This window comes from Protopterus annectens, chromosome 9.part0 (assembly GCF_019279795.1).
Source record: "Protopterus annectens isolate FY-2018-M chromosome 9.part0, PAN1.0, whole genome shotgun sequence".
In the NCBI taxonomy this organism is placed as follows: Eukaryota; Metazoa; Chordata; order Ceratodontiformes; family Protopteridae; genus Protopterus; species Protopterus annectens.
The window spans coordinates 432,074,532-432,100,312 of record NC_056743.1 but is presented as its reverse complement, the minus strand read 5'-3'; positions in this window follow the sequence as shown (position 1 = coordinate 432,100,312).

Sequence of the window (25,781 nt, the reverse complement as noted above, 5' to 3'; positions counted from 1 at the left end):
CAAAATGATCTGTCAAGAAGTCCTCTTCAGACTTTTCATCTTCTTCCTGTGTTTAGCTTGGCTCCATTTTTTTCTCATGACATTCTAAAACTGCCTATTTGGCAGTTCATTCTTGCATCTCAGTAAGAACAGAGCTTTTAATTACTTTTCAGGGGTTGTTTCATGTTGGGCATTTTTTATGAAACAAGTAGGATTTCCCATTTTCTCCTTTATATGACCACGTTCTATAGAGCTCTAGGATTAATACAGAAGAAAAAAGCTTGGTGACAAGAAGCCTTTCCTGAGCTGGAAAGAAGTCCCCAGTAAAGCATGTAGGGATTCATAAGACGTTATTTGGGTAGTTCTCAATTAGTCCCTACATTTCAAGCTATTAATTAATGAAGCCTGAGTTTATTATGATATACTCAATTCTTGGTTAGGAAAGCAGATAGGGTAACCAAAAAAAAATGCCCCGGGGCCACAAATCCAAATTCAGCAGCCTGAATGCAATACTCAAACACGAGTAGCCAAGAATAAAATAAAACATGATTTTTAATTATTTCATTAAAGGCAAAATACACTGCATAAAACTCCTTCCATGATACAAATAGTAAGATACATATTTTAAATATAAAAATATTTTTTATATAAAAAAACGATGTTCCACATCTTATAATTCCAGCTGTTTTGACTTTATAATGCAGTCTATACTGATAGTTTCGTTGAGACCAGCAGGTTGATCTGCAGCAGTTAATAGTTGCCACTTGAGTTCAAGTGCACCCAGTTTTAACTTCCATGGCTCCCCTTTCAAATCCAAATGTATTAAAACTAAATAAAAAAAAATAGCCAAGGTTAAAACAGATATGCCTCCCTAATGCACTTCTCCCAGTTAGATTATCTGTGTCATACATGTGTTCATAAATCCATTCTTTTAGTTTCCTTTCTGTCTTTTCTATGTAGAAACCTTTAAAACTTGACACTTGGCAGCATAAACCACTGTCTTAGTGGTACAATTGTAGTAAGCATGCTTGTTAATCTGTTCTCTACTATTTCAAAAAATTCTATCTCCTTTTAGAATATGCTTACATTGTACACATGCTTCATATTTAAATGTGCTTTTGTTTGAACCCCTATTGTATCTCAATTTCTTAAGATTAGATTCCAACATGTCTTTTAAATTTCTGTCCGTTTTGTATACAACCCATGGGTCATTCCGCATTCATTTAAATAATTTGTCATCCACTGTAAAGATGTACCAGCTCTGTTGTAAAATATTCCTGACTTGTTTACCATGGGCATTAAAAGTAGTGATAAAAGCCCTACTAAGTTCTTTACCATTACCATGTGTCATATCATTTTTACACTCCACAAAAGGGGTTTATATAACCCCTCAATCTCTCTTTCTTGCCACCTCAATCATAACACTAGTTATTAAGTCATAAGGTTATCCTCTGGAGGGAAAGTATTTTTCAATTTTTCTATTTCTTCAAAAATATCTCCAGATCTGAAGCCATCCTAGCTGCCGTTACCATCTGCCCTTTTATTATTGCTTTTTTCTGGTGGTAAGGATGGCATCTGGAAAAATGTAAAATCATATTTGAATAGGTGGCCTTCCTAAAAGAAGTGATTTTTTTTGTTAGGTTTATCTTTGAACAAAACAACATCCAAAAAAGTTAATCTTCTCATTGGAATGGTTGGATGTAAAATTCAAGATGGTTCATGAATTCACAGTGGTTCATTCAGTGGTTCCTATCCAAAACATACAGACATCATCTAGGTATCTACAATAAAGACTGCATTTTTCATTATAACCAAATTGTAATACACAATTTTTGCCCAGTAAGCTATTACTAAATTGGCGTAGACTGGGGCACAAGCTGCAACTATCGCTATGCCAGACTTCTGGTGGTAGGGGGAACCTTCAAAATTACTGTACAGAACCATACCCAACAGTGTGACAGTTGTGTGTTTATTCAGAAATTCATTAACCCATAGGATCCCTGTTTCATGGGAAAAGACAGTAAAAAGGTCATTCACATCTTTTGTTATTTATTTATTTACACTTGGTTACCGGGAAAGTCCGACTGGGTGAAAAACCCATTTTTCAGCGGAGGCCCCTGGAGAAAAGCTTCACATGTATCTTAAAAGTACATAAACACATACTATTACAGAAATTATACAGTAATCAATAACATTTGTCAGACAATAAACATATTGCAAAAAAACATTTAAGAGACAAAGTATAAATTAACATAGAGCCAGCAAGTACAGTTTTTTTTTTAAAGTAACAATTCAGTTAAATATAACAATATTAAGAAAGTTTAAATATAGCTATTAGGCAGAAAGAGCTAGGATATCAAGAACAAGCAATTCTGCAGCCACTTAGTCTGGACTAGTACAGGTACAAAGCCAAGAATCATTAAGGAAACTTTTTAGGGAATTTTTAAACTGATGGGCATTGGTAGTAGTTTTAATAGGAACAGGAAGTGAATTCCAGACTTTTGCTACATAGTGGGAATATAGGGAATCACCAGCAGTGTTGATTGATTTGCTCACTTGTAGGAGTGATTAATTTTCAGATCTAAGACTACGGTTAGTAAAATAAGGTTTTAATATATTTAACAGAGCTGGATTTTTTTCGGCCTGATATAATAATGTGTGTGCCATGATTAGTTGATTGTATGATAATTGCTGTGGTAGTTCTAGCCAAGATAGTTTTTTTTAAGGAGTAACAGTGGTGTGCCTGATGTGGAGATTCAGTAGCAAATTTTGCTCTATTGTTGTAGCATATTTCAAGTTTCCTTTAATCTGCCTTTTAATTATGAAGATCAAATTGTCTGAATATAAATATGAATATATATATATATATATATATATATATATATATATATATATATATGTTTTTGACTCATGTCAAAAAGTCCCAGAAGACCTTAACTACAAACGTATAATCATACAAAACACTTTTCAATAGGTGGTCATTGTACTTGGCCACTGGATAAGTTTTTGAATTGTTTGGATTGACAGTGAGTCTTAGGGGTGGATTAATAGGATCCTTATGAATCTTTGGTATACCAAAGATTCCGGGATCTTGTGTTGGGTATTTAGTAACAACTCGTACAAATCCCTATATATCAACCCATCTATCAGAAGTTCATAAAGCAAACTATTAATTTTTGCATGTGAAATATTCACTTTGTTAAGAGAGACTTCCTGCTAGATATCAACACAAAGTAACCTCTCCATTTTATTTGTATAATCCATGGTGTTCCATACCACTAACCCCCCCCCCCATCTTTATCCAGTTTCATTACCCTGATGGTATTGTTGTTACAAACCTCATCTAATAATTGAGCTTCATCCTTGTTTACCTTGTACCTTGTATCATTATTTCTGTTAGTGTTCATAATTTGTCTGTGATTGTCTCAGATGAAAGCGCTTAACTAATTTTATTTATTTCACAGTGTTCTAATAAATTCATGATTTGTTTTATTCTTGACTACTCATGTTTGAGTATTGCTTTCAGGCTGTGAATTTGGATTTGTGGTCTGGTTCTGGGGTGTTTTTTTTCTTGGTTATCTAGTGTGTGTTTCAGCTCCTATTCTGTTTTTTTTTTTTAACTGTTCAAAGCAGATAGGGTGTTTTACTGTCCTAGTACTACTTTTTAGCCAGCATTCCCCCAAATTGGATACTACCATTGTCACAACTTTACATAAGAATCTAGCATTGTAGGTATTACAGCCCCCCCCCCCCCCCCAGCCATAAAAAAGGAATGCAGAGCGCTGGATCACATTCTGAATTGTGTACTTGCATCTTGCATCTTCAGCCTTAGTCATGAGGCACTGAACTATATGAATTGTTATTTAATAATTTGTCTACATTTATTAGTTTATGTATTTGTTTACCACCGTAGAGCAATGATCCATATGGACCATTTTCAAGCTTGCCCCAGAAATTACAACCAAAAATCCTGAAAAAAATGCAAGTCCACAATGACACAAACTCAGCGAACATTTCAATCTTACAGTCATGTTTCCAAGTATTTACAGTGTGCAGCAGTGGTATTTTGTTGAGTATTGAGATGAAGCAAATAGTTATTATATAGCTGATAATTAAAGCTAACTGCCCTAGTCACCAAGAATGAAACTGGGACTGAAGGCAGAAATAAACAGCTAGCAGTACATTTCAAGATACTGCTAATGGGTGCTGAAGAAGTAGACTGTGTACCTGAGGGTTACTTAAAGGACACTAGAGACATTGGTAGCCCCAGCAGCTACAATTAGCGTCATGTAATGATTAATGACAATATATCACATCAGGGTTGCATTGAACTGGGCAATAGGCACTGAGCTGGCTTTTTAGATAAAGATACCCCCTCAGCCCTCATAAGTGGGTCCTTGTTGTTTACTCTCAAGGTAAATACCTAGCTTAGCGACAGGATGAAAAAAGGCCAAGATATATCACCAGCTGGCATGCATAATTTTTTACTTTCCCCACAGCTCCATTCAGATAAGGCACAGTATCTAGCAGGGGCTTTGGTTTCTCTGGTCATAGAACAGACAGCAGCAGCAGTACTTTTCTGATGCTGACTTGCACAGGTCTTCTGGTCCAAGACATGGATATAGACATTTACAAGGCTCCCAGCATCAACAATTGTGACTCCCCTGGTTATTATCCTGTACCACAGGAGATGGTCTGGTGGAGTCAGTCCTTCCATATACACATCTGGTTCACCTTGACTATAGATGCATGAGACAGGAAACTGATCGTAAGAGAATATTCCTTTCTGATTTACTCCCACTTGGTGTTAGACCTGATGTTTTTGACAGCCTACCTCGGTAAATGGTTGTCATTTGCCTTAAAGTGAATGTCCTGCAAAAATAAGATATCTAAACAATCTCAAAAGATCTGCAAGGGCAAGGTTTTTAATCTTAATACGTTTTGGTTTCAAAAGTACTTGAACCCATAGCTCTCAAACTCTCAGTGCAAGAAATTTGGACAAAGCCTTTCATAATGGGGGGACAACAGCCCAAAAATAGGAACAGATTTTAAATGTTGCTCTTTTAAACTTAGAAATGTACTTGTGTTAACATGCATTAAGTCTGAAACTCAAATGTATGCAATTATTTAGTCACTTCAATCCTGAGATCATCCCAGTGATTTGGCAGACAACCAAAAATTTTATGAGGAGCAAACCAAAAATATGAGGCAAAAATCTGGACAGTTAAGAGGTATGATCTCAGTCATCTGAATCAATATAGTCAGGGCAGATATTTTATAGTCATCATAAAGTCTGCTGTACTCTCCTTTACAATTAAGACTGGGTGAGTTGTATAAACCTTAACATCAAAACAAGGAAATGCCTAAGAAGGTTTCTACACTCTGATGCAAGTCCCCACCATTTACCATTATAGACCCTAGGTTTCAGCTTCTCCATTACCTTGAAAATTTTTATCAAATGCATGGTAGAAATGGCTTTAAAACCACAACACCTGACAGAATTGTTACATTTTTCTCTTTCAAGACTGACTGCTATTAATGTACTAAAATGAAGTCTTAATCTAGGCCAAATGCTACACATTAAAACATTGCAAACATTGAGAATCAATGGTAAACTTTGAGAAATCTCAGTTTAAAATCCCCCCATTCAGTTTTTGACATCTTTACATTTTCCACTCATGAGCCACCCTTTCTCTGCCTCTGCAAGGAATATCCTTTTAGTATCATTCTCTCCTTATCAAAGCAATCTACCACAGTGATTCCCACAGCCAGGATTCATATGAAAAAATCTCCCAAAGGACTCTACAGTCTCAATGAGACCAGAATCTGAGAACTTGAACAGAGTGATCCTCCTGCATTTAATTGTTACAAGAAATTATTTGGAAGAACTGATCTCAGTCATTTCTTATAAGGGCACTCCTTCTATATTCCACAACTCAAGCCACAGTTACCACATATACGTTGATTCTGGGTTAGGCCATTCCTTAGCTGCCTCTTATGGCACAGGGGCCATAATGTCCCACAGATTCTGAAAACACATCAGGATGACATATCAGCACATCATTGACTGCATACCTGTCAGCTGAGGTCCATTCTCGGAAATGTGTTATCCAATTGACTCAGTATCTGCATATACTAGTAATTGATTCAAGACATATTTTCCTGTATGCAGTAACTATTTGCACAGTTTGTTTTGAAGTCTTTATAATGTATCTTTACCATCTCAACTGTGCTTACACCTCTCTGTACTCTTCTTTTCTAGACCTAACATCATTCTAAGTAATCGGCTGCAGTAACACCTTTATCTTTAAAGAAAAACAGAATCACCACTCCAACTAGCCAGGAACCAGACTCAGTGGTACCAAATAAAAAATGTTTAATTCCACACAAAAAGACTCAGTAGTAACACAGTCATTCAAGTGCTTTCATCATCCAAGACTTCTTCAGAACTGTGTAATATATCATTACAACTTCTTAAATAAGTAGCTCCTCCCCATTTAGCAAACTAATTAAACTTTAAAACCATACACCCTTAAAAGGTGTACATATCTAACTGAATCTAAAAAGCAGCAGTACATAATAAGTAAAACTTTAAACTAGTACAAAGTGTTTGACAAGTATGGTGTATTAATAACACCAGTACTATAACTTAGTAGCCCTATGTTTAAACTCTGGCTTAATACAAATATGGTCATTAATACCAGGGGCTACAGTGGCATTCAAACGAATTTGCCATCACATTTCAGCCCTATCCAGTTTGTTGGTCCAATCACCCCCTCTAGTGTCCATGCCTACCACCTCCAAAATACCAAAATGAAAAAAGTGGTCAGGATTGATGTTGATATGCCTAAATAGTGCGTTGTTCTCATCCCTTTTCCTAATACTATATAGGTGTTCGTAAATTGTTCTCCAGAACCTCCTTTCCATTTTACCTATATAGAAACTGTAACAACCCTGACATACAGCTATGTAAACTACACCATTGGTGTTACAAGATCTTGTGGCTAACCTAACTTCAAAGTCATTGGAACCTAATCGTACAGTAGGGCATGAAATAATGCATTTACAATAATTGCATGCCTCACATTTGGTAGTTCCCTTAATATTCTTGTTCTTACTCTCAATAGGGTGTTCTAACAAATTTTTCAAATTCCTATTGAAACTATAGGAGAAGGTAGCACTTGACTGACTGTGTTACTACTGAGTCTTTTTGTGTGGAATTAAACATTTTTTATTTGGCACCATCGAGTCTGGTTCCTGGCTACTTGGAGTGGTGATTCTGGTTTTCTTTGGTGTATTTTTCCACTCTGTACACCACTTGTTGTGCTTGACCTTTATCTTTAACCCAACTGGTGGATATATTGTTAGGTGAAAAGCGCAGTCCCAGTCTGAACTGTCTGCAAACACAAACAGCTAAAGTTAACTTTGTGTATGTGTTTACCTGTGTGAGCTAATAGTCGTTATCCCCTGGAGAGCACTCCGCTTTGGCTTGTAAGCAGCCCTCCCACCCACCCACACTCACCTTCCATTTCTCTTTTATTCCCTTCTCTGAGCAAATAGTAGCCATAACTGATCAAATACTCTGTGTGTTTGTTAATTTAATTGAGAGCACAGTAGCCTACAGATACAAGGATATGCTGTTTTCCACTTGATAAATAGTTAAGAAATGACTTACAGCTTCACAGCAGTTTGTAGTCAATTCTGATTGTTTTTCTTACACACAAACTTACCTTTGTTTGGATCTTGGCTCATCCTGCTCTGTTCGCCCTCGCTACGCTCGGGCTCACACTATTCCTCACCCTGCCCCCATATCCCATCCACCCAGATACCCATAATTTAAACGTAACCAAACCACACCCACCAAGTTCAAATCATCCAATCTGCTAAACTAATTACAACTAACCTCGCACATTACAAATTACTAGCTATCTACAGCACATTTGCACACACACACACACACACACACACACACACACACACAAAAATGACTACCCAATAGAAACATACCCTGTTAACACCCCAAATATTTCATACGTAACCCCTAACCTCAAATATGTGACATTGTAATATAGTAATACCTTAACAAACAAGAATTTAAATTCCCTCAATACTGATAATTTTTCAAATAATTCATCAAACACAAACATGGTCTTATATTAACTTTATTCCTCACGATTACAGCTAACCTCACCACTTACCATTTCCAACCAAACAATCAGTATATAAAGCAAACAACAGCATTTAATAACCCTACCTTAACAACACCTAATAGTTTTATGTGTCCCCGTCATTGTTTATAACCACATTCATAGACCTGAAACAACACTGACTACTCTTTACAAATGAAAGCCTCCATAATATTTCATTTAAACCTCACAAAAGACTATTCAAACTTTTTCCAGGTGCTCAGTCACATAGCAGCCAAACGTATGCTTAATAATGGTGATATCCACCCACACCCAGGCCCCAAATGCATGATCTCATTAAACTCTAAAATGCAAATCAAACTACCTACTCCACATAAAGGTTCTGAAATACTACTACTTAACCAAAATCTTCGAAGTATGCTGAATAAAATACATGAACTCCATGTGACTCTCTCCCCTTACAACCCAGACATTACCATCCTTACTGAAACCTGGTTGAAACCACATATACCACACACAGAAATAACCCCACCTGGTTATAATATTCTAAGAGCTGATAGAATCAAAAAGAAGGGAAGTGGTGTAGCAACTCTCTTTAAGAACACGCTCAACTTACAACCTGTAAACATAAGTATTAATAATGCAGAGCTAGTCATAACCAGATTGCAATGAACCAGATTACAACGAAACCAGAATATATATATATATATATATATATATATATATATCAAATAGCCATTTACATTATTCCAAGAAACATTGTCTCAAGAGCCATATCACAGGAAACCATTATTGCAGGAGACTTTAACACAGACTGGACGACATGTAACTCTGACAATCCTCGTAACTACCTAAACCTTCATGGTTTCACTGAAATGATTTCTCACCCAACTAGAGTTGACAAGAAAAGAGATAAACAATCTATGTTGGACTGGTTCTTAAATAATAAACCCCAGTACTACCAAATAGCAAGGTATCTCCCAGATCACTTAAGTGACCACTTTGGAACCTACTTACTGAAAAATCACAGTAACCCTACTAAACTAATCAACTTCCAGCAAATTCATAATAAGTAAATCTTAACTTACAGATTCTACTTAATATTCTTGAAAAAATAGACTGGACTCCTCTTAAGCAACTGCCCACACCTTCCTTACTTTTCTAAAAAGTCTTGCACCTCCAAGAACAGTTTGCGTCAACGCCAATTGCACATCATGGTTAACCCATGAGACTAGTACCCTCCAAAAACAAAGGGACAAAGCATGATAAACCTGGGTTAAAAATAAATCCCGCCAAAAGCATTTAATTTACCAGCAAATTAGAAACAGTGCCAAACACCAAATTAAGCTAGACAAACAACTCTGCCATTGTAATTTACAATGGAAATGCACAATGAATCCACAAAAATTAAGGAACACAATCAATAACATACTTCATCCTGGCCAACCCCCCCCCCCCCACCAACTTAGCCGATAACACAAACAATATTGCTGAACAATTTAACATATTCTTTACTGAAAGTGTTTTAACACTGACTAAGAATAGCAAGTCTCCCAAAATGCCAACACCCAACAATCCAAGCAATATTGTAGATGCATTCTCATTTCAGACAGTCCTAAAACAAACTAGTTGAAACCCACTTCACTGGCAGCAGATAACTTGCCAGTAGAATATCTAAAATTAACAGCAGATGTTATTGCCTTCCATGTGTCAGTACTTATAAACTACTGTATAACAGAACAGTATGTCCCAGCTATTTGGAAAATTGCATATATTACACCATTACACAAAGGAGGTAATTCAACAGAACTAACAAACTACAAGCCCATTGCTATACTTTCACCACTTTCTAAAATTCTGAAAAGATGTATCCACTTTCAACTTCTTAAATACCTTCTAAACAATAATCTCCTCTCATCATCAAAGGATGGATTTCAACCACATTATAGCACTACTACAGTTCTTCTAAGTTCCACTAATACTATAAATAAATTCAGAGACAATGGCAAAATCGTGTCTTCAGTCTTTTTGGACATATCTAAAGCATTCGATACAGTTTCACATCCTAAGTTAGTATCCACCCTGATAAATCGTAATATCAACCCTGATGCTAATAAATGGTTTCAAAGTTATCTATGTTGGCGTCAAAAAGCTGTGAAATGGAAGCAAGATCTATCCCCACTCCCTCCTGCTACTCTTGGAGTCCCTCAAGGTTCAATCCTAGGGCCCCTCCTCTTCAGCATATTCATAAATGATCTTAATACTGCCATCTCTCAAGCATCTATCATACAATACACAGATGATTCAACCCACATATGTGCAGCATCCACAATAACTCAACTTCTTACAGTCACACAAAAAACCTTCTATGATATTGAAACGTGGCTAGCAAACTCACAACTCATTCTCAACCCTAATAAAACTAAACTTCTGATCTTTCACCCATCTAAACCTATTAACCTCCCAGCTAACTTTTATATCATTTCCAATAATAATACTTTTCCCAGATTCTCAAACAAAAATATTAGGTGTCATAACTGACAACAGACTAAAATTTGACATACACATTTCTAACACAATCAGAATGGTTCACAAGAAAATGGGAACAATGTATAGAAACAAAAAATTCTTAACAGACGTTGCAGGAATAGCCATAGCTAGAACCCACCTTCTCTCCTCACTCTTATATGCACCCCCTATACTTACCAACTTTAAAAAGTCAGAACTAAGTAAATTAGAATCATGTTATAATAAGACTGCCAAATTTTCAACAGATTCCACACATTCAGCCCATCACTGTCAATGCCTAAAAAATCTTTCTTGGTTAGAACTACCTCATATTATGAACTATAACCAGTTAATAGTGGCTCACAAAATAATGTACAATCCCGACAGTGTACTTTCCCTAAAAAATCTTCTACAACCCTACCCTAACGCTTGTACTCTTCAGTCATCTAACAAAGACTTACTCCAAGTAATCAAAGTATCCAATACAGCAGGCAACTCCCTTTACACTAACTTTGTTGCTAAAAATTGGAATATTTTTCCACATAGTATTAGATCCATAAACAATCTTAATAATTTCAAAATATCTCTCAAAAGATACTTATTTGAATCCTGGCTTTGCACATGTAACACTCAAGGTTAATCATTAACTTAGCATTACTTATATAATTTGGCTGTACATATTAACATATCCCTCCTGACAACACTACCTCTTTATAATTAGTTACATTCTTAGCTGCAACTCTCACCTCGGAAGTATTACTTACTATGCACAACTTAGTGCCTTGTCTAAGTGATTCTCCATGCTTAATTTCCTAACTAATGGTATGTTCCTCCACATATATAAATTCAGTGATATATTTGTCTGTATTCACATGTTTAAAGTCTTGTTCTATTTGATACTATGTATATATTTTTGTTTTTTGCATTTTTATCCTGTAAATGTGTTAACATTCATTTTTTTTGTCAATTTTGTTTATAATTTCTGCTACTTGTTGTGATAATTTGTATGTAAGCTTAGAGTGGAGCTTTTCTCCCTGGGCCTCTTCTGAAAATGGGCACTGTCTCAGTCAGACCATCCCGGTAAACAAATGTAAAATAAGTAAATAAAATAAATAAATCTTGCAAATGACGACTGTCAGTCTATGCCTGCTGTAACTCTGTCCTTTAATTCCAAAACTTTGTCTGAGGTAATTCTGTCCTTTAATTCCCAAACTCTGTTTTACCATCTATTCATTCATTCAGTGGCATATCAATAAGCAGGGTGAGATAGGGTTCTAATGTGCCTGCAGGGATGTTAAGTTTCTTAGAGAAAGGACAATACATTATGAACACTTCTGTCAATAGTATATATGTTGGTAGTGGATAATATTCTCTTAGACAAACTAAGTAGAAATTTTCAGCATCTATAAAAATGGTTAATTTGAACATTACACATTTTAAAGGTCTTTGACAAGTAGTTTGTTGATAATGGACCTCTTCACATATCCAGCAAGTAGTAAATGTCACCACTATGTTCTCCTTTATGGAGACCCAGCTCAATCTCAAAGGCTATTTTGCCAACCCTTCATCATGTGGTTTGCTTGTCTCTTTTACCAGTTAACCTGATTCCCCCAATGTTTTAGACTGTGGTTGGTAAAAAAAAGTCTTCTTCCAGTATTGGGTACCATCCCTAGAATATTCAGTGACCGAAAAACCTGCTAAAGCATTCTTTGGGTACTCCTCACCAATACTTGGTGACATTCCTTCTTAACGTCTAGTTCCTGCTGTTCCTGTAATTTCAGGGCTTTGGGGTGTTAGCAGAAATTAAGATACTGAAACATCTTTAGAAGCCTTCTACTCAGAAGATTTACAATAATAAAGACTGGATGCTGCCTTTACCTAGGTGACAGAAACACCTGATGTGATCTAATGTGGCTCTGAATTACCTTTCACCCCTTTTGATTTAGATCTCAATTAACGTGCATTTTTCACTAGTCTGTAATTTCAACAATACTATAGAAGGTCAAAGTTTGGCCTCTACGAAGATGTTCAAGATTTCCTTCAGAGGAATTTTCCAGTCATCCTTCTCTGATTAGATCTCCTGTACTACCATGGAATCATTTTGTGTTAGAATGAATACTGTACTCTGTCTGGAGTCAACATTTTATGCAGAGCTTAAGTACCTTTCAGGGCAAACCTTTTTCTTCTAACTGTCAGCTCATTCTATATTGCTAAAATTGCTATATTGCATTATGTTATCCAAGATTTCATAGACAGAAGGTCACACTTGGGATCAGTCTGACATTTATTCTAAAGGATGCCGGCATTAAAAATATCCGCTGGACATTTCACCTTTTGTCTGTATTTCCAATATCAGAGAAACAAAGGATAATGCATACTACAAGGTATGGATATGCAGCTGTGCACATCATATATTGTCCAGGTAAATCAGAAAATTGAGAATGTGTTATTGCATCTTATTTATCAAAATTGAATATCTCTGGTAACTACTATAATGCTATTTTATTGCAATGAATTTCTGTAATTTCATATGGAGCTTTTTCTCACTGGGCATCAATTGAAAGTGTCTCATGACAGGTTGCAACTGAGAAAAGAACCATATATTTTGTTTCCTTTGCCCAGGGAGTGCAGAAAGGTAAGAACATTTTCAGTGCCTTTCCATATAGGTGGCAATCTTTATTTTAATTTTTCATAGTAAACATGGGAAGCCCCTGGGGGTTAGGGTAAATTCCCATGTCATGAAAGCTATGTCTGTATTAAATGTAAATTCCCATTCTATGAGAGCTATGTCTGTATTAAATGTTTCCTTTGATATCTTGCTCTTCCCTGCATAACTAGTTTCATGGTTTAGAAGGTCCTTTTACCAGGACCATCCTCAGTAGTTTGCTGGTATACATCCCATTTCCTTGGTGGGAGGGTGGATCTTTTTCACATTTCTTCACATTCTGTGCTCTGAGCATTTCCTATTCCCAGATTATCTCTCTCTTTTTAATTTCTCCAAATCGTTTGGGTTTCTAATACCATGACGGGAATGGACCCCATTCCTAAGTCAAAGTACAATTAAAGTTCATGAAATTAGTATTGTTTCACTCTTTGACATCAGCCAAAAGTGCTCTTCCCAGCAATCACAATGTGCCCAGTAATGACTCCTTCTGCAATTTGTATGGGGTCACATGTAACATATCTAAATATGATTGTAGATTCTTTTTTATAAGACCGGTTGCTCCAACTACTATTGGAACTGTCTGGGTATCTTTCTTCCACATTGCTCTCATTTCTGCCTGCAGATCTTGATATTTTATGACTTTGTGTCTGTCTGTATGCAAGACACTGTAGTCACTGGGTGTATTAATTTCAATGATCAATGCTACTTTTGTCTTCTTTTCTTGGACTACTATATCTGGTTTTCTAGCATCTATCTTTTGAATTGTTGGTAATGGGTGAGATCCCATGTGAAATAAACTTTATAATTTTCTATGATGCTTGGTGGCTCATGTTTCTAGTGTTTTTCAGCCACTTCAGTACCATAATGTTTGCACAAACCCCAGTGCAAGAGTCATGCCACATTATTATGCCTTTCAGTATACAGTCCTAGTATGTCACAACCAGCAATGAGGTGTGCAACTGTTTCCAATTCGGTTTTACAAAACATTTTTGTGTTTCTCGCACATGTTCAATGGACTTTGTAAACCAGCATGTACATAGCCAACTGTCTTGGGCTGCCAATATTAACCTTTCATCTCTTGGTTTGAATTCACCTCTCCTTAACCATTCCTGTGTTCATTCCTAATCAAAATGAGGTTCTTCCAAAACTTTTCTATACTTGCAACTATATATGTATTCTTTTTATACATTTCTTGCCTTCTCATCTGGTCCTTCACCTTATATTCGTTCTTTTGTTTTTTGGCACATTCAGTTGCTGCCTGATTTTTATCTGCTTCTGGTTTGATTTCCATTCCTGCTTGACGCCGATATGCTTCTGCTAAATTAAGCAGAGAAGTCATCTTAAATTTATTCTCCTCATGTTTCAAAACTTTCACTACATCTGGGTCTTGTGAGGTCAGCAGATATGTGTGGAGTCCCACTATTGCAGAGATATGCATGTAATTAATTTCAAGGAGGCCCATCCCTCCTCTGGAACAGGGAATATATAGTCTTGGTATACACTGATTTTTATAAATCGTTTGGTGAGCATGAAGTATCCTTCTTTTTTTCCTATCTAATCTGTCTAACACATTTTGGGGCCAGTCAATCACTCCAAAACTGTAAGTTAGGACAGGAAGAGCAAATTGGTTTATAGCTTGGATTTTGTTCCTAGATGCCAGCGCTGTTTTCAGAATTAATGTAAGTCTTCTAAAGTACTCCTTACTAAGTTTTATTCACATTTGTTCATGTTTTATTGTTGATCTTTCATCAATTCCCAAATATTTATACACTCCCTCTTGCTCAAGTTCTTTTATATCACATTCTTGCCCCTTTCCTGGTGCTGCAGTTTTCCTGCTTTAAGGTTGCTTTTGCACACTTATCAAGACCAAATGATATTCTTATTCTTATTCTTATATAATCTGAAAAAGTTTTGACAACCTGCAGCTGTGCTTTCAGTTCCTTATCTGATGAGCTATACAGTTTTAAATAATCAACAAAGAGAAGGTGAGAAGTCTTTACACTTGTTTTTTTTAAGAGCCAAGTTGTAACCATGGCCTAAGTTGTTAAGTAAACAGCTTAATGGGTTAATGGTAATGCAGAATAGCAACAGCGACATAGAGTCACCCTGGAATATCCCCCTTTGAATTTTTATCCCTGGGATAATAATCTGTCCTTTATCATGATTTAACTGCAGAGTGGTCTGCCACTGTTTCATGGTCAGTGTAATATAGTCGATCAGTGTAGGGTGTATGTTATACATTTTTAAGCACTCTTTTATCCATGAATGTGGGATACTGTCAAATGCTTTTTTATAGTCAATCCATACCATGCTTAAATTCTTCCCCTTTTTACAGTTCTCCAGTATGACTTCATTTAACAGCAAATTATCCTGTGTTCCATATGAATTTCTTTTATTGTGCTTTTGTTCTACTGCCATAATTGAGTTTTCTTCTAAATGACTATAAACTCTGTCGGCATCAATTCCCGTGTATAGTTTATATGTCGTCAGAAGGCAAGTTATTGATCCATAACTTTTAGGGTGGCTTGCAGGTTCACTCTCAAGAAGGAGCATTGTTTTGCCTGTTGTTAGCCAGGTTGGTGTCTGTTCAGGGTGCACATATAACTAGTTCTTACTCATGGCTAAATCCTCGTGCAAAGATGTTAATACTTTTAACCAAAAGTTAGGTACTGCATCTGGGCCTGGGGTTTTCCAATTAGTGGCTTTTCTTAACTCTGTCTCAATCTCTGTGGCTGTTACTTCATCCCATTTCTTATCCTGCACCTTTAAGCTTCTTATTCTTTCTTTTACTTCTTCTAGCCATTTAACATCTTTGTTATGTTCCATAGGATCTTCATAAATACTTCTCCAAAATTAATCTACTTCCTCTTTTTTGGCAGTCTTTCAATTCCTTTTACCATATTTTCCAATTTTCTATAAAACCTTTTAGGGTCATCAATAAATTTCTTATTTTGTACTTTTCCTTTATATTTATCTATGTATCTTCTACGTTTTTCTGCTTGTGCTGAAATTTTTAGTTTGTTATTTGCGATAGTGCATGATAAATCCTGGTCTGTTCTAATACTGTGCATTGCTTTAATCACATCTGTCTTTCTTAGTATTTTTGTTGATCTTTTTCCTCTTCTGTAGTCTTCTAACAGTGACACCTTGTCTTAATTGCTTTATAGTTTTCTCAGTTCGATACTTCCATGATGGTATTTGATTTCTCCCCTTCCTTTCCCTCTCTACCCTGTGTTCTTGTGGTAGAAATTTATTAGTATTAATTTAGCAGCACAGTAATATATCCTCTTTACTTATGTTGTATCACATGGATCTTATGGACAGTTCTAACTACTGCATTCATTTGTTTTATCAGACGTCTGACTTTTGGGGTTTTATTGACCTTCTGCAGTCTGTTTCTTTCATTGATCTTGATATATCTATCCATGTCTATTAAATCAAGCATTTCATCTCTTAGCTCATTTTCTTCCATACTAAGGGTACATCCCTTGCTTTCCATTTCCTGTGGGCATTCTATAGAAAGTTCTATAGCATGTTCCTGTGGCACCTTCTCTTCAATTTCATCCTTTGCCATCTGTTGCTCTGTCATATGGGAACTCACTGGCCTATCACTCCTCAACATTGACTGCATCAGAGTTTCCATAATTTCCTGTTCCTTTCCTTGCTGTCTAGTTTCAAGTGAATGTTTATACTGATTTCCTGTGGAAGGCTCCAAAATATCTTAATACAGCACCTGACCAATTGCTTCCTCTTCCAATGGTTTCCCCTTAATTTGGATATCCATTGCTCTATCCGGGTGTGGTGCTTTCTGCATTTGATTTTCTACATTGAATCCTTCACTTTGCAGGTACTCCATAACCTCAGTTTCTATTTCTTTAATTTCTCCATTACTAATCTCCTTTTCCACTTTTCCTCTTTGTCTTCTTATTGTTTGTATTATAAAGTTTTCCATGTCTGGATTCCTTTTCCTGTATTTCTCTTTAAATATCTTTGGTGCTGCTCTTTTTGTATTGGTTAGTTTTGCTTTCTCCTTTGCATAAATATTACACCATATTAAATCTCTTTTTCTTTCTCATGTCCATATTTCCTATTCAGATGTTACCTTATCTTCCTGTTTCTCCTTTCTTTGGGGACTCACTCCATCCTGTTGACTGGGAGTAATGTGACTGAGCAGCAAATTGCCCTTTTTCAGTGGAGGGCCGGGGAGAAAAGCTCCAGAGAACAGTTATAAGCTACAACAATATATTAATTAACCAACAAAATAAAAATGAATACAGAGGGAAAAGTAAAAAAAAAAACATGTATTACAGAGATATTGTGCTCAAATTTATACATTTGAACAGTTATCAAATATTTACTAATCAATAGAAATGCAGTTGATGTATATAAAAGGACATTCAGTAATCTTTGTATTTTTCAGCGATAGGATGCTATAGATCAGAGTTATGAAGGACATATATAAGGATGAGAAGATTTAAGATGGGTAAGAGCTTTTGGGAGAAAGAGTAGGAGTTTGTTTTTTTAGGATTTAGGATTAGTTGGTTGTTAGTGAGCCAGGTCTCAACTGATGTAAAGGCAGCTTTAGTAGTGGTTATGACACCAGAGTAAGAGTCTGAGATGGTAATCACAATAGAATCATCTGCGTATTGAACAAGAGATGACTGAGAACAAGAGGTATAAAGTAGATTGGTAAAGATATTGAATAGCAGTGGGCCCATTATGGATCCTTGGGGAATTCCCATTTTTACAGGGAGGGGAGGAGAGAGTACAGAGAGACATTTCACTGATTGTAGTCTATCTGATAGCTAGCTAGAGAACCAAGTGACAGTTGCAGCAGAGAAATTAAGATTAGTCAGTTTAGTAAGAAGAAGAGGGTGGGTGACTGTCAAAGCTTTTAGATAGAGTTGTTTATTGTTATCAAGAGCCAAGGAAATCATGCTGGTAAATGAGATTAGGGCAGTATTAATACTGTGCTTTGGGCGGAAGCCATGCTGAGTGGGAGTAAGTAGATTTTCCTGTAAGAAATATTGTAGAGTTTGCTTGTGTATACATTTCTCGAGTAGCTTTGAGGGGGTCTCAAGATAGCTATAGGTCTAAAGTTAGAGATTTCTTGGGAATTTCCTCCTCTATGGATAGGAAGTATATAGAATTCTTTCCAGATAGCTGGAACATAAGACTCAGAGATGGAGCAGTTAATCAAGATAGATACAGATAAAGCAATGGTATTGGCTGCTAGTTGGAGGAAGTAAGACGGAATGTTATCAGCAGAGTTTGAGCAAGGTTTTAGTTTGGTGAGTAGAGATTTGATATAGTTAGTAGATAGAGGTTTTAGAGAGAAGAGTTTAAATGGATCTGAACCAGAGCATAGAACACAGTGGTTTGGATCACTCACAGGGGAGGAGGAAGTATTAATCATCTTTGTTACAGTGTCAATAAAGAAGGTATTAAAGTTAGTGGCAATGTCTTCAGGTGTTTTATTTGGGTCAAGGTTGGGACTAGAAGGGTTTCCAGGATGTAATATTTGGTTGATTGTGTTCCAGAATTTTTTTGGATTAGATTTTAGTGTTGTTGGTGGGTTAAAGTAAAATTCCTTTCTATCTTTAGCAATATGTTTTTTAGCCAAGTTTCTTAGTTCTCTGTAGTTTTGCCTGTCAGTGGGAAGTTTAGATCTTATCCAGTTTTTCCAGAGCCTATCCCTATTTCTCATTAGGATACAGGTATATTTAGAGAGCCATGGGGATATTTTACATTTTATTCTAACTGTATGAAGAGGGCAAGAGAGTTTAATCTGTTAAGAAAGATATAGTTAAATGACAGCACTGCTTCATCCAGAGGCAGCTCATTCAGGTGACTCCAGTTAATTCTAGGGAGAAGGGAGTTAAATGTTTCTTGGGAGAAGCTGGATAATTTTCTACAAGTTATGTATCTGTGGGGTCTTGCAAAGTTAGGAGTAAATCTAGTAAATTTTATTGGAGAGTGGTCACTAAGAGAATTAGGTAGGGTTTCAGGATTATGATAGGAAGAAGGGTCAGATACTAGTATCCAGTCAAGTAAAGCAGAAGGAGTATGTGAGTTGTTGTAATTAGTATTTTCAGATATTAGTTGTGTGAAGCCATGTAGATTAATACATGAGGAAGAGTTATGATCATTTAAAGCAAGCCAATTAATATATACATTTCCAAGGAGAATTGTTTCATTTGAGTAGTGTTCAGTGAGATAGGAGAGAACATTTTCAAGAATAGGAATATTATCACCTGGGGGAATATAGATGGCTACTAAGGTGATGGTAGAGAAGTTAAGTTTGAAGTTGGCTGCCTGAATGTCTGCAGGAAATTCTGGCAGCCAACTTCAAGCTTAATAACTTCTGTACCATCATCATGCTGTGATGTAACCTGCATTAGACCTTCTACAGCAAATCCTTCACTTCGCAGGCACTCCATAAATTCAACTTCTATTTTTTAACTTCTACTTTACTAATCTGCTTTTCTATGTTCCATCTTTGTGATATTTGTTTTTATTGTAAAATATTCCATATCCAGATGCATTTGCCTGTATTTCTGTTCGAATATCTTTGAGGCTGCCCTCTTTATATTGAGTAATTTGGATTTCTCCTTTGCATAAATATTTCACCATATCAAATCTATCTTTCTTTCCCATGTACATATTTCTTTTTTATGTTGTTCAAATATCTCTAGGTTTTGTTGTTTATATTTTTGCACTTCCTCAGATGCTTCTTTTTCCAAACAGATCAAAGTTTCTTGAGCTATATACTGTTTTTCACAAATCTGTTGGATTAATGAACACAAATTTTCATTTGAAGCTTCTGACAGTTTTTCTTGAGGAAGTATTTTTCTTTCCTCTAATTTCTCTCTTAATCATTTTGTATATCTTGTGTCTTGAAATTCTGGGCTTTTTTCATAATAGTAACCATACATAATGTCTTTCTTATCCTCAGTAGTCCACTCTATTGTCTTTATGGGTCTTCTTTGTCTTATCAGTTTTTGTGATTTTTTGTGAACTGCTACTTCCTTCTGCAACAAGGGTCATCCAGATTGTCCAGAGTGTGATACATAATGTTGTTTATGGTGCTTGGCATAACCCTGGATGTTGAAGAATAGGTCTGTCCGTGACACAGAGCTAATCTGTCTGTCTGCCACTGCATCAACAGGCTACTTCTTACACATCCTTCTGCCAGTCTGCACTTCTTCTCCCTTTTTCACTGCCACAACCACAAATTATAATCCCACTCCTTTGTTTTGTTTTCTGGCTGCTGGTACATGGAACACCTTTCAGAATGTTACCTACGACCATACCTTTCAACTTCTTAGCAAAATAATTCTGGATAAAGCCAAAAATAAAGGAGCAAGAAGCTCCAAACCAGAGACAAATTTTAAATATTGCTCTTATGAGCCTAGAAAGTTGATGGAATGACAGGTTTTGCATTTGCATGTATTTTCTGAAGGTTATGACATCTGAAATTCAAATGTTTGTCATTGCTTAGTGACTTCACTCCTCAAGGACTTGCCAGAAAAGATCAAAATACACGCAAAAATCTGGACATTATGCAAAATATTAGACAGCTGTGGGGAATGCTTCAAGCCACTCTCCTGGCAAATCTCTGTCACCTGCTTAGTCATGGTTGCTGTCACCTCAGCTATCTCTTCTCTCAAATCAGTAAAATCTACATATACCACAACATTCATCTACACTTGCTTAGTGACTAAGTTTATTCATTTCCTCCCATGTCTTTGTAAGTCCAAACCTTGACACTGTTTTCACTGTAAACTGATCACTGCTGTCTCTTTGCCAAGAATCTGAATCTCATTGTTGCTTGAGTTTTTAATCACCATTTTCTTTGTCCCATCACTGGTTTGGCTGTCTTTCACTTACTGGCCATCTCATTACCCCTCCAATTTGCAATATTTGCTCTATCGGATACATTACATCTGGCCATCATGCCTAATTGTTATATGCACCTTACTTCCTCTACTTCCTTTCCTGTCTTTACTGCATTCTTCCCTCAAGCCCTATCCACCATTATGACTTCTGTATCTCTAGCATTGCATGCCGCTTCCCCCTCTCCTGCTGCTGTTCTTTCTCATCATTGTTCATCCTTTCTCTTGGTTTCCATCACTGGCACCACTTTCTTGTCCTGTTTACCCATCTACCGGACTGCCTTGACCCACACACTTCTTCCTGCTTTCCTTCTTGTGTTGGTCCTTACAAAGCCACATCTCGTTCAGATTCCATTTAATTGCTTGCCTCTATGGTCCACTCATATCCTTCTATCTCGTCTTCCATTTCCTGGTCATCTCTTTTCATTGTAAATTTCCCACCTTGTCACTTCACCTTCTTTCTTATATGATAATGGTAGTTAAGGAGTTTATTAGTGAACTTTTTATTGGTTCCATCTACTGGCCCTACTGCACATCCTATTGCTCCATCCTCCCTAAGGTCTCTGTATGCTGGAACTTGCCCAGGTGCACATTTCTGTAACATAGCCAGTGAGGCTTGCCTGAGGTGTGATAAATGCTAATTGAAAACAAATCCCTTTGCTTGGTAGGGTCAAACTGTTTTTGGATATGTGGGAAGCAGGAGAGGATGGGAATATCTTGCAGACAGGGAGTGGGATGTAGATGCAGATGTCTGTCATACTGCATCAGCTGCTATGGAGTCAACAGGTTAGGATGAAGCCCTAACTTTCTGGACATAATGGCTTTACATTCAATCCGTTTGGTTGTGCAATGGTATGTTGCACGAGTACCAGTCTGCCTCCATCGTGATGTATTTTATTATTTATTTATTATTTATTTTATTTTACATTTGTTTACCAGGAGTGTCCACTGGGCCAAAATGAGCCTGTTTTCAGTGGAGGCCTGGGGAGGAAAAGCTTCAGGAGACATAAGTACAATAACAGTAAAATTGGCATAAGTGCAATATAACAGTAAAATTGACATTAATTGACATTAATACAACAGTAAAACCCTCAAACAACAAAGTCAACATTGGAGTAAGAGCTACTATTGGATAACAGCAAGTTAATATTCCTTATCTATATGGTAAAGACATTCGGTCATCATTAAATTCACAGCCTTCTGCAGCTGCCTCAATATCCCTGATTCCTGATCTCCCTCAATACTAAGCAATGGCATTTTCTTTACTATGTCCTTCCCATCTCTCCCCTGAAAGAGGTGAGCAGGCAATGCCTCATCATTCCTCATTCCCACGCCATCTCAATTACTTCAGCATTCATGACAACAGTATAACCCAACTTTCTGTGTTGCAGTCAGGTCTTTAACCCTGTGCACCAGAGAGATGACTGTGCACTCACCTTATCTGCTGAGTCAGTTACCTGTACTCCTCTGACAGTCTCTGCACATATTCTCCTGTCTTTTGCATGATGCATCCTACCTTTCCCATCCTCTCCTGTCTCCTGCTGTGCCAGCTACTGTCTGATCACACCTTTACCACTTCTCACCTGACCAGGTAACCCACTGCCAACAGATATTCTCCTTAATTCTCGTGTTAGTATCCTGCCTTATCCATCTACATATGCAGTTCTCTGACTAAAGTTTGCTGATATTGGATAGGCAGAGCACTGCCATGTCGATAATGTGTGTGATTCCATCCAGACACCTGCCGGCTTTACTGCATGCCTATCGCAGCTCTCATAATACTGCACTTCCATTTACTGAAGGCTTTATAGGCAGGTTCATAGGTTCATAGGTAGGTACTAGGCTATAGGCCCGAGGGCCTACGTAAGCCTAGCCAACAAGGTTCCCTGGCTTACACCACCCAAGAAAGTTATTTTCCTGTGCCACTGTTCAGCAGAGACACAGAAGTGATCCCCTGGGTATATTTCCTATTTTCCATCCACTCATCAAGATTCTATGAAGAACTTTGCTTGTTATAGAATGGTAGCCTGTTCCAGAGTATGGGAAGTCTCTGGGACAGGAATCTATCCCTCCAGCATGTCCTGTTTATTGTGGTGACAAGGTTTAGGTCCCTAGAGTGTGTAGCCTGGAGGGATTAGGATTTCTTTAGGTGTAGCATGTCCAACAGCTCTGGGTTTGACATAGCTTTATATGTTAGGCAGAGATCACCTCAGAGTAGGCAATATGCTATGAAGTAAAGCTGGAGTTTTTTGAGACGGTCAGTGTAGGGCATCTGTTTGAGGCCAGTAATCCTCTTTGTGAGTTACTTCCGTGGCCTTTCCAGCTGCTGCAGATGTCTTGTGAGGTACATTCCAAAAGGGGCATTGTACTCTATAATGGGTCTAATGAGTGTCGAGTAGAGGGGAACAATGACCTCTTTTTTCCTGGATGAGAACCCTTTTATGATGAGGTGTGCCACGTAGAAGGACTTCCTGACTACTGTGGCGATGTGACTATCAAAGGACAGACTACTGTCCACCTGGGTCCCAAGGTCTCTTATCACACATTTGGTGTTAAGTAGACTGCTGTCTATGTAGTAATTCATGGGTATGGAGTTTTTACCAAAAGGGATGACAATGCACTTTTTGGCATTGAGCTTGAGGCCATGGCTCTGACACCAGGCATCTGTCTAAGCGAGGCCCTTCTATAGGATTTCCACATCATTTGGGGACTCGACTGTGGCTCCTAGTTTGCAGTCATCTGCGAACTTCATTAGCCAGAGGCCTTCTGTGTTAGCCTGTACTTCAGAGCAGTAGATACCAAACAGGAGAGGTCCCAGGACTGAACCCTGTGGTACTCCACTTGTCAATGGTTTGAGGTCATATTTGGAGTGTGCAACTCTTACAGTGTGGGTTCTGTCAGTGAGCCAGTTGCAACTCATCTTGTGACGTAGGAATTTATACCTAGTTTAGTGAGTTTAGCTATAATTCCAGAATGGGGGATGGTGTTGAAAGCCTTGGCGAGGTCAGGATAGGCTGTGTGAACCACCTTACCCTTTATAGGAGATATCTGCTTTGCTTGCATTTGCTATAGAATTTTACTTGTTTGTTTATTTACTGGGTAAGCACACTATTTGGGGGCATCCCAGGAGTACTGACTGGTTAAGTGACTTGCTTCTAGCTGTCACATGTATCTTGTGTATTCACTGAAGTAGAACACAGCTGCATAGCTATTATTACTTACATACGCAGTAATCCAGTGCAAGCAATATTAAACCAGTTCACGGCTGGAGAGGGAGAATTAGAAGTCCTTCAACTAAATCCAGAGGTGTTTCTTTAATTTTTTTTCCTTTCTGTTTTTGACTATATGCCACAACTGAACTGTTGTACACTTTTGTATTGTCCTACTGTATTTAAGTTTGTTGTAAATAGTTGTGACTGAAAAAGGGGGATTAGTGGTCCAGTTCATTTAACTGTAAAAATAAAAAAACTAAAAATAAAATATGCATGCATCAGCCACAAGCTCACCATATCTATTTAAATTGATACGCTAAATAAAGAAACACTTTTTGAATACCTAGGGGCAGCTTAGTATATACTACCTAGGGAGTCTTGCTTCTCACAGAATTTTGTTATCCATTTTTAGGAAGTATTTCACAGCCTTTCTGTTTGTACATACTTATGACTGTCACCATGTTTGTACATTATTCTGACATTTGTCACTTATTTCTAGTACGTTTGTCCTGTTTCAGAATACATACTTTTGCTGCATTTTGTTGACCATACACCATTTCCCTTATTCCATTCCCTATTCCCTGCCCACTCCTCCTATTTCCACTTCTTGCCATTTTATGTATCACGTTTTTGGTTTTACCCTTACAACCTTTATGAGCTCCCATTTATTTATTTTATTTTATTAAATATTTTCATCGACTTGTGGCTTGTGCTCTCAGGTTATATCCTACCGGATTTTACTCACCCTTTGACTACAGCACTGATATTTTCTCATATTTTATCAAAAAGCGTTCTCTGTTGAATGGTCATGTTATTTTGCATCATCAGTATTGTTGAGTATATCTGAAATATTAATCACAATCATGTTTGCTGACATACTTATGTTGACAAGATTTTTGCAGTGTTGTCAATTACACTCGTTTGTAGTCATGTTTACTTTGCCTGATTTTTTTCTGAGTGTTGCTGATCACACTTGTGTTTGTTGTCACATTTGCATTGTATAACTGCGTGGGTGGGACAAACTTCACAGAAATGAACGGCACATCAGAATAATGTGCAGAAATAATGAATATATATGTATGTATTATCTCTAATTTATAATTATTTAGCATTCTCACTTACTCAGCCTCTTACTTTCTTATAGTAACATCTTTCACTCTACACGAAAAAACCTCCCTAGCTTCATTTTTGCAATATAGACCCTAATACTTCCTACCTGTTCATCTAAACAACCTCCACCAATTTTCTTCTGTTATTCACAATTCTCCCTTACTAACTTACTCTCCCAAAATAAACAGAAATCAAACACTTAACTGCCTGTCTTATCTCAAACCCTCTTTAACTTACGTAGATGTAATTTCTTTGAGATCAGTCC